The sequence below is a fragment of the Schistocerca americana genome, chromosome 6 (genome assembly GCF_021461395.2).
Source record: "Schistocerca americana isolate TAMUIC-IGC-003095 chromosome 6, iqSchAmer2.1, whole genome shotgun sequence".
NCBI lineage: Eukaryota > Metazoa > Arthropoda > Insecta > Orthoptera > Acrididae > Schistocerca > Schistocerca americana.
In genome coordinates, this window is record NC_060124.1 from 359,050,865 (window position 1) to 359,065,445 (window position 14,581).

The window sequence follows — 14,581 nt, forward strand, 5'->3', positions numbered from 1 at the left end:
GTTAGTGCCATTTTTTCTTAAAAAAATAAATGTAAATGTCGTGTGACTAGGGCCTTCCGCCGGGTAGACCGTTCGCCGAGTCCAAGTCTTTCGATCTGACGCCACTTCGGCGACTTGCGCGTCGATGGGGATGAAATGATGATGACTAGGACAACACAACACCCAGTCCCTAAGCGGAGAAAAATCTCCGACCCAGTCGAGAATCGAAGCCAGGCCCTTGGAATTGCCATTCTGTCGCGTTGACCACTCAGCTACCGGGGCGGATGTTTTTCCTTAAAAGATGTTCTTTATATCTGATTGTAAAGGCACGTCCTGTTTGTCTTATGGAATAAGAAGAGCAGGTGTCGCAGAAAATCTTATAGGCGCCAGAGTTTTCCAAAAGGGAACGATTCGATTTTAAATTATGAATAAAGCTGTTTTTCAAATTATTATTGGTAGAAGAGGCAACGTAACAGTTGTGCTTATTACGAAGAAGGCATTTAATCTGATAGGAGATGGGCCCAAAGAAAGGCATAGAAAAATAGTTTTTTGGGCTAGATTCAGTGATAGAGGTGCCGAGTGTAGTAACTGTTTTAAAAGTATTCTTTTTAAGGATGTTATCCACTATACCACGTTCATATTTGTTATTCGATATTAACTGCTATCGTTTTCAGTAAATCAATTTCTTCATTGAATTTTTCTTTCGAGAGTGGTATAGAAGTAGATCTATGAATAGCAGAGTGAAAGAAAGCGTTTTTATGAGATTGTGCGTGCATGGAAGACGCAGGTACGATCGGATCAATATGTTTCTTTACGAAAAAAAATTGAATGAGATTTTATTTTCTTCTACTGTAAGCGCCAAGTCAAGAAAGTTTAATAGACGGGCCTCGTTTTCGAGTTCGATGGTGAAGAATATTTTCTCATGTAGCTCATTGAAGAGATTGAAAACACGGTCAATGCCATCAGCAGGTCCTTTGCAGATGACTAAAATATCATCAACGTGTCTGAAATAAGAGAGACTGCGTAGTGCTTTAGCTGAGAAACAGTTGAAAAACTTTTCTTCTAGAGAGTTAATGAAAATATCAGCAAGAATTCCAGCTAACGGATTTCCCTTAGCGAGACCGCCGGATAGTTGTATTTGACTGCGACTGTGATTAAATTCATGAAGTCAGTGATTTGTTCATCTGAAAGTTCTTTTTTGAAATGACGTAAATTGTTTTCTACGATGCTAAACGTTTCTTGTACGGGGCCGTTAGTATAAAGATTTTTGATGTCTAATGAAAACAACTTGACTTCAGGACTGCATTCTATATCTGTGCCATTCAGCCCTCTTTGTATTTTCTATAATGGTGTTTTCATCCTTTAAGCTGTACTTCTAAGCTCTGATGTAGACAAAATGTTACCTTTACTGCTGCTGTCAAACTAAGTATTGCCTTTTATTTCATGTACTGAATAATGTTCATCATAATATTCCTCTGTCTTTATTTGAATGTTAAGTAGCTAGGTTGTACTTGCGGCTACTAGATGGCACTCTCGGTGTGATGTTCACTTGCCCGCAGTTATTAACGCGGGCGCCTCAGTCTGCTGCTACCTGTGGCTTGACATGTATGATCAGCCCGTAGTGGCTCGCCTTCCATGTACTCTTTTTTTTTAAAAAAAAATTTGTGACTAGAGCTTTATCGCTTGATATTCATTTTATACATTACACGTAAGTACTGTTTCTTTCTTGTACTGTTAGTCAATACTTCACTTTAATACAAAAAATATTCCCATAATTTTGTACTTACATTATAGACCGATTTGAATGTTTAATCTCTGATGAAGGCACTCATAGAAGTGCTGGAACCAGATCAAAAGATGCAGTTTTTGCGACCGAGGGTTGTAATTGTTTTAACTTTAATTTGTAAACGGTCGCTGACAACGCAGCCATGTTTAAAACTTAAAGTTGCAGTTACCGATGCGGACAACCAGTGTCTTTGTGGGCAACATTTGATTTTTAAAGGTGCTCTAGGCGCCTTATTACAACTCCCAGTGCAACACATGGGAAGAAGGTAGGAGGTAAGAGGGAGAGTAAGGATGTAGAAACTTACACAAAGGCTGCTCACGGGTATGCGATACGTTACGTGGTGAGGTGAACATTGTGACAGATTACGTTGTGTTCGTATTTTGATGCATTTACTTTTTTGTGAGTATGGAGAGATTTCTGTTTTCATTTTAATTTTGTAGTAATAGGTTTGGTAAGCAGTGTAATCTGTAAGTGGTACAAAGGTGTTTTAGCATGTTGGAATAAGTAGCGTTATTGTTGGTAGTAACATCAGACAACAGGCATCCACACTTTTCACAAGGTGGAGAGAGAGTGATGTGAATTCCTTTTTCGCAGATGGAATTACTTCCGAAGACGACCATGATGCATGCCATAATTCTGACAGTGCTACAGATCTTCAGGGAGGAAGTTGTACGTGCGTCACAGAATCAGAGACTCAAAGGGGGAGTGCTGTTCTCCAGCCATCATTGGACAGTGAGATTGACTTACAAGTGTGAGAAGTAAGAAGTGAAATGCAGAGGCTCCTGGAGACGTTCACCGAGATGCATATTGAGGCTGAAAAGAAGAGAGTATTGGAGAGTATCAGGGATTGCATTTCTCCTGTGAACAGGTGCGACAACAGTTACGTCAAGTGGTGCCACACACAGTACTGTTACGTCAGAGGGGATGATTGAACCCAAGTGGAAAATGCTTAAAGAGAGTCTTTCGGCTATGGCTCTGAGCACTATGGGACTTAACATCTGAGGTCATCAGTCCCCTAGAACTTAGAACTACTTAAACCTAACTAACCTAAGGATATCACACACATCCATGCCCGAGGCAGGATTCGAAGCTGCGACCGTAGCGGTCGCACGGTTCCAGACTGAAGCACCTAGAACCATTCAGCCACAGAGTCTTTCGGACTGCGGGCACTGACGATGTAAGAGAATTAAATGACGTGCTTGGATGAGTGAAGGAAGTGACGAATAGGAATATAGCTGTTACAGAGGGGCATATCTCACAGTTAACGAACTTGAAGCTGGTCGTGATAAATAATATCCGAACGTTGTGGGATATGACAACAGAACTGACGTGAAAACAATAATAGGCACAGTGAATCAGGACCTGAAGGTGATACAGGCCTAGCTGGATCTACTGGACATCAGAGTGACAGTGGCAATACAGTTAAGGGCACTTGTAGATGGCATAGGGTATGCTAGAGTGGAGGAGACAGCATTACAAGAGGCGATACACCATGCAGTACATGAGCAAGTGAGTTACTGTGACTATTACCCTTGGTTAACTTTTAGTCTTCTTCCGCGCTTATTTCCTCTGTACCTGTTTCCTTGGCGGGGGCGTATCTAGTCACCCATCTCCCACCCCCTCCCCCTCCCCGCCGCATGGTGCTGAATGCAGGAAAAGTTGTTGGTTGTTGTAGTGAGCGTTTTCGGTTCTCCAATGTACAATCGATTCCTTCTGGTCCTCGGAACAGAGTTCTCGATTCCTTGAAGTTATATCTACTCACCACTAGCTTAAGCATAGGTAGTCGATATGTGCACGTCATTAAAGACGCGCGATCGCTACCAGGGGCCCTTCCAGTGTCGGAATCCGGCGGGAGCGCCCTCTGTTGTTGAAACAATCAGTGTGAACTTAGTCCTAGGACGACGTGCAGTACATTGCAAACATGTGCCTGGGATCGTCTGCCAGTGTGCAGCGGTAGGTGAAGGCAACCTTTTGTTCGCGCCACAAACCTTAAAAAGCGTCGAATTCGTAGCAACAAAGCATTGTTCTCATTCTGCTAGAGTGGAAATGAGATGCAGGAATCTGTGATGAGAACCTTCTCCAAATTCAGTCTTCAGCTCGACTAACAGAACAGACACACAAGATCAGTCTCAATTCAGGTTTGGAGTTCGTAAAAATATTTCCAGATTTATTGTAGTTTTTCTTCTATTAGCCACCAAAACGAAGAGATCCAAAAAAAAAAAAACTTTCATCAATTCTCAGTAACCTACAGCCATGGTTTACTATAATGTAATGTGTCCCTTAAAAGTCGTTGTGTATTTCGCATTAGTCATAGGTACTGTGGAGAAATCTGAACAGAAGCTAGTTAGCCACGGAGAATGCTACAGAGTCCATAGTTGCTGTAGTCGTTGGCACTGTTGTTGTTGCTTTTGTTGTTGTTGTTGTTGTCGTCATCAGCCCGCAGATTGGCTTGAAGCAGCTCTCCGCGCTATTCTGTCCTATGCAGCCCTATCCATCTCTGTATAAATACTGCAATCTACATCCTTTTGAACCTGTTTGCTCTATTGAAGCTTAGACTCCCTCTACGGTTTTTGCCTCGCCCCTCTTCATTACCAGACTCACCGTTCCGTGATGCCCCAGGATGTACTCTATTAACCTATCCTTCAGTTAAGTTTAGCGATAAATTTATTTTTTCCCCAGTTCAGTTCAGTACCTGCTCATTAGTTATTCGTTATGCCCATCTGATTTTCTACATTCTTCTGCAGCACCAAATCTTAAAAGCTTCTATTCTCTCCGTGTCTGAACTGATTAACGTCGACGTTTGATTTCCGTGCAACGTTTCTCCCCATATAAACACAATAAGAAAATATTTCATAACAGTTTATTTAGATGTTAACCAATTTCTCTTTTTCGCAAACGCTTTTCTTGTCATTGCCAATCCGCCTTTTAATTCGTCTCTACTTTGTCCAGCATCATTTATTTTGCTGCCCAAATACACTCCTGGAAATGGAAAAAAGAACACATTGACACCGGTGTGTCAGACCCACCATACTTGCTCCGGACACTGCGAGAGGGCTGTACAAGCAATGATCACACGCACGGCACAGCGGACACACCAGGAACCGCGGTGTTGGCCGTCGAATGGCGCTAGCTGCGCAGCATTTGTGCACCGCCGCCGTCAGTGTCAGCCAGTTTGCCGTGGCATACGGAGCTCCATCGCAGTCTTTAACACTGGTAGCATGCCGCGACAGTGTGGACGTGAACCGTATGTGCAGTTGACGGACTTTGAGCGAGGGAGTATAGTGGGCATGCGGGAGGCCGGGTGGACGTACCGCCGAATTGCTCAACACGTGGGGCGTGAGGTCTCCACAGTACATCGATGTTGTCGCCAGTGGTCGGCGGAAGGTGCACGTGCCCGTCGACCTGGGACCGGACCGCAGCGACGCACGGATGCACGCCAAGACCGTAGGATCCTACGCAGTGCCGTAGGGGACCGCACCGTCACTTCCCAGCAAATTAGGGACACTGTTGCTCCTGGGGTATCGGCGAGGACCATTCGCAACCGTCTCCATGAAGCTGGGCTACGGTCCCGTCACACCGTTAGGCCGTCTTCCGCTCACGCCCCAACATCGTGCAGCCCGCCTCCAGTGGTGTCGCGACAGGCGTGAATGGAGGGACGAATGGAGACGTGTCGTCTTCAGCGATGAGAGTCGCTTCTGCCTTGGTGCCAATGATGGTCGTATGCGTGTTTGGCGCCGTGCAGGTGAGCGCCACAATCAGGACTGCATACGACCGAGGCACACAGGGCCAACACCCGGCATCATGGTACGGGGAGCGATCTCCTACACTGGGCGTACACCACTGGTGATCGTCGAGGGGACACTGAATAGTGCACGGTACATCCAAACCGTCATCGAACCCATCGTTCTACCATTCCTAGACCGGCAAGGGAACTTGCTGTTCCAACAGGACAATGCACGTCCGCATGTATCCCGTGCCACCCAACGTGCTCTAGAAGGTGTAAGTCAACTACCCTGGCCAGCAAGATCTCCGGATCTGTCCCCCATTGAGCATGTTTGGGACTGGATGAAGCGTCGTCTCACGCGGTCTGCACGTCCAGCACGAACGCTGGTCCAACTGAGGCGCCAGGTGGAAATGGCATGGCAAGCCGTTCCACAGGACTACATCCAGCATCTCTACGATCGTCTCCATGGGAGAATAGCAGCCTGCATTGCTGCGAAAGGTGGATATACACTGTACTAGTGCCGACATTGTGCATGCTCTGTTGCCTGTGTCTATGTGCCTGTGGTTCTGTCAGTGTGATCATGTGATGTATCTGACCCCAGGAATGTGTCAATAAAGTTTCCCCTTCCTGGGACAATGAATTCACGGTGTTGTTATTTCAATTTCCAGGAGTGTAGCAGAACCCACCTACTAATTTCAGTGTCTTATTTCCTAATCTAATTCTTGTTACCCTTGTTACTTTTCTTACAATCTCTTTTCAAGAAACTATCCATTCTGTTCTACTGCTCCTCCAAGTCCTTTACTGTCCCTGGCAGAACTAAGATGTCAGCTTATTAACAGGTAAGCAAAAGAACCCCAGAGGTTTCACGTTACATATGCTTCAAATCGCCTTTAAACTACTGCAAGGAACACCCACATATGATGAAAGGTATATACAACAAAGAAGCCTTTCAACCTAATCTTCAATAACTGACCCAATGGTAAAATCAGCTATTGTTGTAAAAACTGGCACAACTTTGGGTTGTGATTGTTGCAGGTCTGATGGGTGAGTATGCAGCAGTGTGTTCGAAAGACTGCGTATTCATCTTCATGCGGTTACTTGAATGGCACTCCCTTAAGCCCGGATCGTTATGCTCCTCAGTGAGACACTTTCTATCGCGCCTAGGATCGAAGAGGACGTGTTACAGGGATGCACTATTTTAACATATTTTAACCACATGAAAGCATAACTTTTGGATTCACATTTTAACATGCAACCGAAGATGGCAAGCAGGTCCTGAAACTGGGTTGTGCTTTCATTCTTAGAAATAAATAATTTTTAAAACTGTACCGGATTTTAACATCGATCATGAATAACCGTCGTGGACGTCCCGTCAAGAGAAACGTGTGTTAAATATGTGAGTCTCATTAATCAGGTCATTTACTTATTTATTCTGATACTGATAGGAAGATTTTTCTGACGATCATGCTGAAAGAAACTACATAACAAGCATTTGGTTGCTTTCTTCAAAAACCATCGTTATAGGTAAAATCTTCATGAAATCGTGCCGCACAGTTTTCATAAAAGACTTTTTGATTTCTAAAGCTATCACTGGCTACAAAACGAATTTTGCTGCTTGTGGTGGTTATTTAGAGCAACATTTCTTTATCAGTGTTAGTATTTGACGTGTTCTTGTTACGTCGTAAATCACGTCAATGTCTGCAGAATGACAGACTTAAAGCAGATTATTCCGTCTTTTGATTTTTGGCACTCGTTTTTCTGTATCATTTATCACAGATCTAGCCTTGTTTCCATGTGGGTAATAGCCTCCTTTAATCAGAGAAATCTATTGTTTCACAACTCATGACATATATTTTAAATTTTTCGTCGATCCGGTGTACTTTTCAGTGATACCATTTTACATGTGTATATTTTTCTGTATTCCTCGTATAAATGTGTACACGTGTGTTTTTGTGTTTGTGGGCACATCTACAATTACTTCTGTAATAGAAAACGTGTATACTGAGTTTTATTTACACGACATGACAAAAAAAAGTAAAGCACTCAGAAGCAGAGAAGGAAACGAAATGAACCTTCATAGGTTGAGATGGTATGTGATGTCAATTCAGTGATTGCAAAATAATATCAAATTTATCAAGTAGGGAGCACATTGTGCTCATGTGAGAGCGATATACATGGTTGTAAAACAATAAACTGGTAGCCAAGATCGCAGGAATTCTTTTTATTCCATGATTACCAGTTTTGGCGAAACTAAAGCCGCCATCATCGGATATTAGGATCCGATGATGATGGCTTTAGTTTCGCCGAAACCGGTAATCATGGAATAAAAAGAATTCCTGCGATCTTGGCTACCAGTTTATCGTTTTACAAATTTATGAAGAGCCTCTCAGTATGAGTCCACTTTTCAGTACGATGTTGCACCACCTGTGGCCTCGATGCATGCACTTATTCTGCCGGGAAAGGTGTCACAAAGCTGTCATATCCTGTCCTGATGCAAGCTGGACCACAACTGTTGTAATTGGGCTTGATATGTTGGATACTGGCATTGCCGCGGAGTCATCCCCTGACTCAACGCTAAAAACGCTGCTGAGAAATGGAATCTTCACGAAAGCATTAATCCCAATCATCGCATTTTAACTGACAGCGCCCGCCGAACTCTATAGCTTACTGTACCGCTCACTCACACTTTATATACCTTTGCAGCTCTTTCAGAGGTCAACACAGGACGACCTGACGAGAGGCGATACTGGTTCGTTGTTGGTGATCGTGCTACGACTCATACTTCAGTGGTAACACGAAAATGCTTACGAATATAAAAAAAAAAAAAACGCCGCATAGGGCTGCGCAGCAGTGAAATGTGGTTTTTATGGGGCAACAGGTCTTTGCATGTAACGTGTCACTTTCTTTGGCATGTATTGGTCCGACGAATGTCTGCTGTGAAGTACTTGCAAAAGTGTGATAAGACGACAACAAAATGTGACGGGGGTGGAGCGATAGTCTGGAACTGCTGTCCTAGTGTCGACTTCATTTTTAAGATTACGTTTTCCTTATTGGAATTTAATTTCCTCGTCTTTAAGTCGAGTGAGGTGGCCGCGCAGTGTAAGGCGCTTTGTCACGGATCGCACGGCTCCGACCGTCACAGGTTGGAGTCTTCCCTCTGGGATGGGTGTGTGTGTTGTGCTTAGCGCAAGTTCGTTTTAAATTAGAGTAAGCAGCAAGAAAGCCTAGGGACTGATGACCTCAGCAGTTTGGTCCCCTAGGAACTTACCACAAATTTCCAGATTTTTTCATCTGGGCTGGGAGAGGTGCATTCGTCACTGTTTAATCAAGTACACTTAAAAATACCAATGTAGATTCTGAATATATAAATAAAATATTTTACAGTTCCCTTCTATTATTAAACGCAGCACTTGTGCACTTCTGATTTCAAGAAGTGTTTGTTGTCTCTTAAAAACAAACCTAGATGGAAGTGTTGATTACTAAAATCAATTAAAATGAAGCACTTCACTGCACTACGCTAAAAGCAGAAGGACCTACACTGGGAGCTGGTAAGTTGGGAGTAAGAGGGTGGAATGATTTTACGAAGCTGTAAGGAGTGAGATGACAACGTTACGGGAGAGATGGTCCGTGGAGATGATCAGTGTGTGAGAGTGAATGGCAGGAGACATGGAACAGGTAACTACAATGGAGGGAAGCCTGATGTGAGAAAAGACAGGGAAGAGCAGGGCCAACAATGGATGTTTAGGTCAGAAGCAATAATATATATGAATTATATAGGTCTGCATGAGCGACTAAGACATAAGGGATAGAATGAATGTTAGGTACAGTGGCGACTGGTGTAGTAGGATGATGCAGTTTGATTGAACAGGTTGTATACATTCAGGGGCACTCCCATTGTTATGCTAATTGATTTATGAACCCCTGGGTGTTGATTTATGACCCACTGGGGATAATCAGTCCTTCTGAGAAACCACTCAACCGTGTCCCTGCTCCTCTTCCCCCCCCCCCTCCCCTCTGAGTAATTCCCCACCCTCTCCCCTCCCCCTCGCCAGTACAGGCATACATTTGGTACTCAATTAATTGACTAAATTAATTAAATTGATCAATTAAATACCCCCCTCCCCTCTTGAGAAATTCCCCAGCTCTCCCATCCCCCTCTTCACCCCCTCCACACCCAGAAAGTCGCTCAGTCTGTGCAGAGCTCTCGGTATGGAAGGTGCAAGTACTCGTATTACCCTGTCCAGCAACTGCATACCCTAGTTACATAATTACAATGCTGCACTTTGTAGGTGTTGTCTTGATGGAAAGTTTTTGCATGCATGCTCACCTTCACATGCAAAGATCGACTGAGCTACTGCACAGTGCCACCACCACAGGATGTTCCACACGTGGCCCCTCCCTCCCCACCACTCACAGAAAAAATTGGCTGGAAAAACGCTGAGCTGATGGACTGGAAGGATCCCCCAATAGGAAATTCAGCTACATTGCAGAGGGTATAATAATACGGTGCCCCAGGGATCACTGTTGGGGCCACTCCTGTTCCTTATTTATGTTAATGATATTCCCTCTAGTATTACAGATAATTGTAAAAAAAATTCTCCATCTTGATGACACTATATTGGTAACAAAGGATGTTGTGTGCAACATTGGCTCTATTTCAAGTAGTGCATTTCATGATGTAAGTTCATGGCTTGTAGAAAATAAACTAACGCTAAATCACAGTGAGACTCAGTTTTTACAGTTTCTAACACACAATTCAACAAAACCAGGCGTTTTAATTTCTCAGGATGGGCATATGATTAGTGAAACCGAACAGTTGAAATTTCTGGGTGGTCAGATAGATAATAAGCTGTCGTGTAAAGCCCATGTTCAGGATCTTGTTCAGACAGTTAATGCTGCCATTCTTACTATTCGAATGGTATCTGAAGTAAGTGGTCGTTCGACACGAAAATTAGTCAACTTTTCTTATTTTCATTCACTTATGTCATATTGTATTATATTTTGGGGTAACTTTTCTCATTCTCAAAGGATATTTTTGGCTCATAAATGGGCAGTTCAAGCAAAAAGTGGTGTAAGTTTGCAGACCTCCTTTTGGCAGAAATCCAATCTGAATTAGACCGCACTACCCTCACTCCAGTGCAGAAAGTGTGCGTATACTGCTGCATCATATTTTTAATAAACTAAAACAAGGAATCAAAAATCTTAGCAGTAATCCACGCGGTTTTAAATTTTAACTGAAGAGTTCCCTCATGGTTCACTCCTTCTATTCTGTCGATGAGTTCCTTGAAAAATTAAGCTGATTCCTACTTTATATTGTTTGTTGATAGCGTTAACTTAAACTTGTGGCTTGTCTTTTTTTTGTTTTGTTTTATAAACATTTTATTTTATCTGTTATTACTTTTATGTTGTAATTTCATGTACTGACACGTTCCATGACGTTGGAGATTGCTCCTCAATTTGGTCCTATGGAACTAGATATGTAAAACAAAAATAAAAAAATATTGTTTATTAATAACATTCAGTTTGCAAAAGTTGGATCTTTCTTCTGTTTGGCGGGAAAAGCTACTCATTTTGTGTTGTTTTGGAACATGCAGGTCCTGTAAAATACGTTGAACAGCAGTAATTAAATCAGGAAACACTCAGTATGTACTGAGCTCAAATGGTTCAAATGGCTCTGAGCACTATGGGACTTAACATCTGTGGTCATCAGTCCCCTAGAACTTAGAACTACTTAAACCTACCTAACCTAAGGACACCACACACATTCATGCCCGAGGCAGGATTCGAACCTGCGACCGTAGCAGTCGCGCGGTTCCGGGCTGAGCACCTAGAACCACTAGACCACCGCGGCCGGCTGTTTTGAGCTGTTGGATTGCTAAGTGCAAGGCTGCTAAGTGAAGGCTGGCCAACACATACTGAGTATTAGTTCGCTATTCACCCACACAGAGAGCGACACCGTTTGGTCTCTCTCCCCCTCAGTACTTTTTTAACCCCTAATGAAGTAAGACGACAAACTATAAAAATTTCGCTGATATCGTCTGGCAGAAAACTCAATAAGATTTTACCGTGTTCCGCTCATCTGATATATCAGTTGCCGTCGAACATGTGCAGTGATCCCATTAAATAAACAGGCATCGGTACACTGGAGCAGGCACCCAGTGACTGAAGGTGCTTCCTCAGATATGAGCCAAGTTTTGTCGCCTGTACTGGAGGGAGACCATATCACACAGACAATTAATAAGAATCGAAAGTTCTTGTGTTGTTGCTTCATAAGCAGGAATTGTATGGTGTAAACTAAGCTGCTCCGACAACACACAGGATGGTTGAAATAGAAGACAGAGGTGGTGTTATTTATTGACAAATATGTGGAAGACATTGCAACATATGCAAATGGAAGAGTTTGCAGCATTTCCAAACAGCTGTCCGATGATGACGACCTCTACATTTAATTTCATCTTCCACAGCGACAGGGTATTATAGTCTTTGTTTTCTGTTTTCGAAGAGATCCAGAGCATTGATTCCTCATACAGGTGGCGTGTATTGCACTCAGGTACATGATCGCTATTTTGACGTCCTGAGTGCTCATCATTATGACCTCCAAATCTTTGGACACTGTATCTTTCATCTTTGTAATTTACAATAACACATAACCACGCATGGAACAAGAGGGTATTCTCCAGGAGTTAAAAACTACAGAACACAGATAGTATGCACCAACAGTTGTCAATTCCCCCCCCCCCCCCCCCCCAAGCGAGCATGTAAGTGCCCCTCATCACTCCACATTTTTCTTGTATGTTCATCAATTTTACGTATTTTCCATCAATTTTCGTTGTTTTACTAGATTTCCCATGATTTAAAAGCATTTTACCCAGTTACTCAAGGTCCAAACCACCTCCCTCACCAAGTTGTCATGTCAACAAAACGTCTCACCCCATCGATCTCGTGATGCTGTCAGTCAGCAACATTGCATCATGGTTCTCAGTTTCTGTATCATTGCTAAACCAACCTCTCCATTACTCAGCAAGTGTCATATACATGTGAGCATATTGCGAACCCTGTTACACTCCTATACATCAAAAGACAGAATTACCGCTTCTTAGTGTAGGAACTAGTCATCAAACACTAAGACATTACTACAGAACTGACAGCTTAAGTGATTTACATAAAATATTTCAAATATCTTCTGTCTGGAGCCTAATCATGCATAAGTTACACAATTCTTTTTCTTCTTCAGCGTATGTTATATCACCACAACACTCTCAGATTTATCAGGCTCGTATCAACTATACACCTATAAGGAGTGCTAACCTCAGCATATATGCATCTAGAGAGATCGTGTATAATGCAGCACTAATGGTGAAATCTGGAGACCAAAGAGACAGCTCGTTTCGAAATAGAGGGCAGACTGCTCGTATGGATATGATTCGTTTGTTCGGCTGGGAGTCATCAAAGGTGTTAGTGAGATCCCTCACAATTCATCACATATGCATTGGAAGTCCACTGCTGACTGTGATATGGGGAGGTTTGCTGTTAACAATTGCAGGTAGATAGCGCTCTAAGTCACACAAAACATGCAATTGTATACAAGTCGAATGCAGGTTGTACCACAGAACTGATGCACTCAAAAAAAAAAAAAAAAAAAAAAAAAAACAGAAAAAAAATCGTTAAATGTGTGATAAATGACCTCCTGCAACATCTCCCTCTCTCTAGAATGCATCATCAGTCTACCGGTAAATCATACCTCATTACAACCCTCTCAACCAATTACTCCATCTACTTTCTATCATCCTTTAATGCAGATACATGTCAATTTAGAGGCGTATGGTTCTCTTTTCCAGGAAAGCATCAAAGATAGCAGTGGACTTGTATGCATCCCTATTACCTCTATACATATACAGCAGAATGTTGCTAAAAAACCTTGCAGGAACTGTTATGTGAGTACTTGTTCGCTGACACTGCATGGTTGTGACTGGTGGAGAGTACAGAGAAGCATATTTTAAATACTGTTTGATAGAGTTAAGACACATTCTTGCACAGGATCAAACATATGATCCATTCTGTAGTCCCCAAGCTGTTAATGAAATGCTCTTTAGTTAAGGACACTTTATAAAAACCTGTAAGGTGGCTGCCAATGACTTTGTGGTCAAACCTGGGCTTGTGAACCCACATATATATAAATTTATTACACTATATTTGGTGGTCATCCACGTTAAACAGTTCCAGCCATATCATCGCGGCCCACGGAAAATGATTGTTTCTCTGGTTCCCAGCACTTCCATGTCAACTTTTTCATTTATTCCTCTTACTGTCACTTATTTGTTCCTGTGTTCAAAAATTACCCAGTACCAAGCAGACATGTAATTATGCTCCCATTCTCCCTCAGTTTCCTCACATTTTGGTGAATTTTCCCTCAATTTGCATGTATTTTCCGTCAATTTTCGTAATTTTTACCATTTTTGTGCCACTTCTGCTCACATCATCTGCACATCGCTTCTTGCCACATATTCTAAAATTGCTCATAAATGTAGTACAGTAGTCAACACCTAATGCAACTGCACTATTTTTCTGCATGTCTGTGTGCCTGTATCAGTTTACCGAATTCATAAATTGCTTCGACTAAGGAACGTAATTTTCGAACCTCCTCTCTGCTGATGACTATTACCTACACTGAGAAGTAGTATTTGTGTCATGCGACGTAGGCAGTGTAACAGGGTTCGCAATATGTCCACTTGTATATGACCCTTGCAAAATAATGAAGAGGTTGGTTTAGTAATGATACAGGAACTGAGAACTATGTTGCAATGTCACTGACTGATGGCATTATGAGATCAATGCGACGAGACACTTTCTTGGCGTGACAACTCATCGAGAGTGGTGGTTTGGACCATGACTAACTGGGTAAAATCCGTTGAAATTACGGAAATCCTGCTAAAACTATGAAAATTGTTTGAAAATACGTAAATATGAGAAAAATGTGGGGGATAAAGGTAATTATATGCTCACCTAGGTGTGTGAAAATCATTCAAGTCCTCCACTAGGGTGACTGACATCTGTTGGTGCATACTGTTTGTGCCCTGTGGGCTTAACTACTG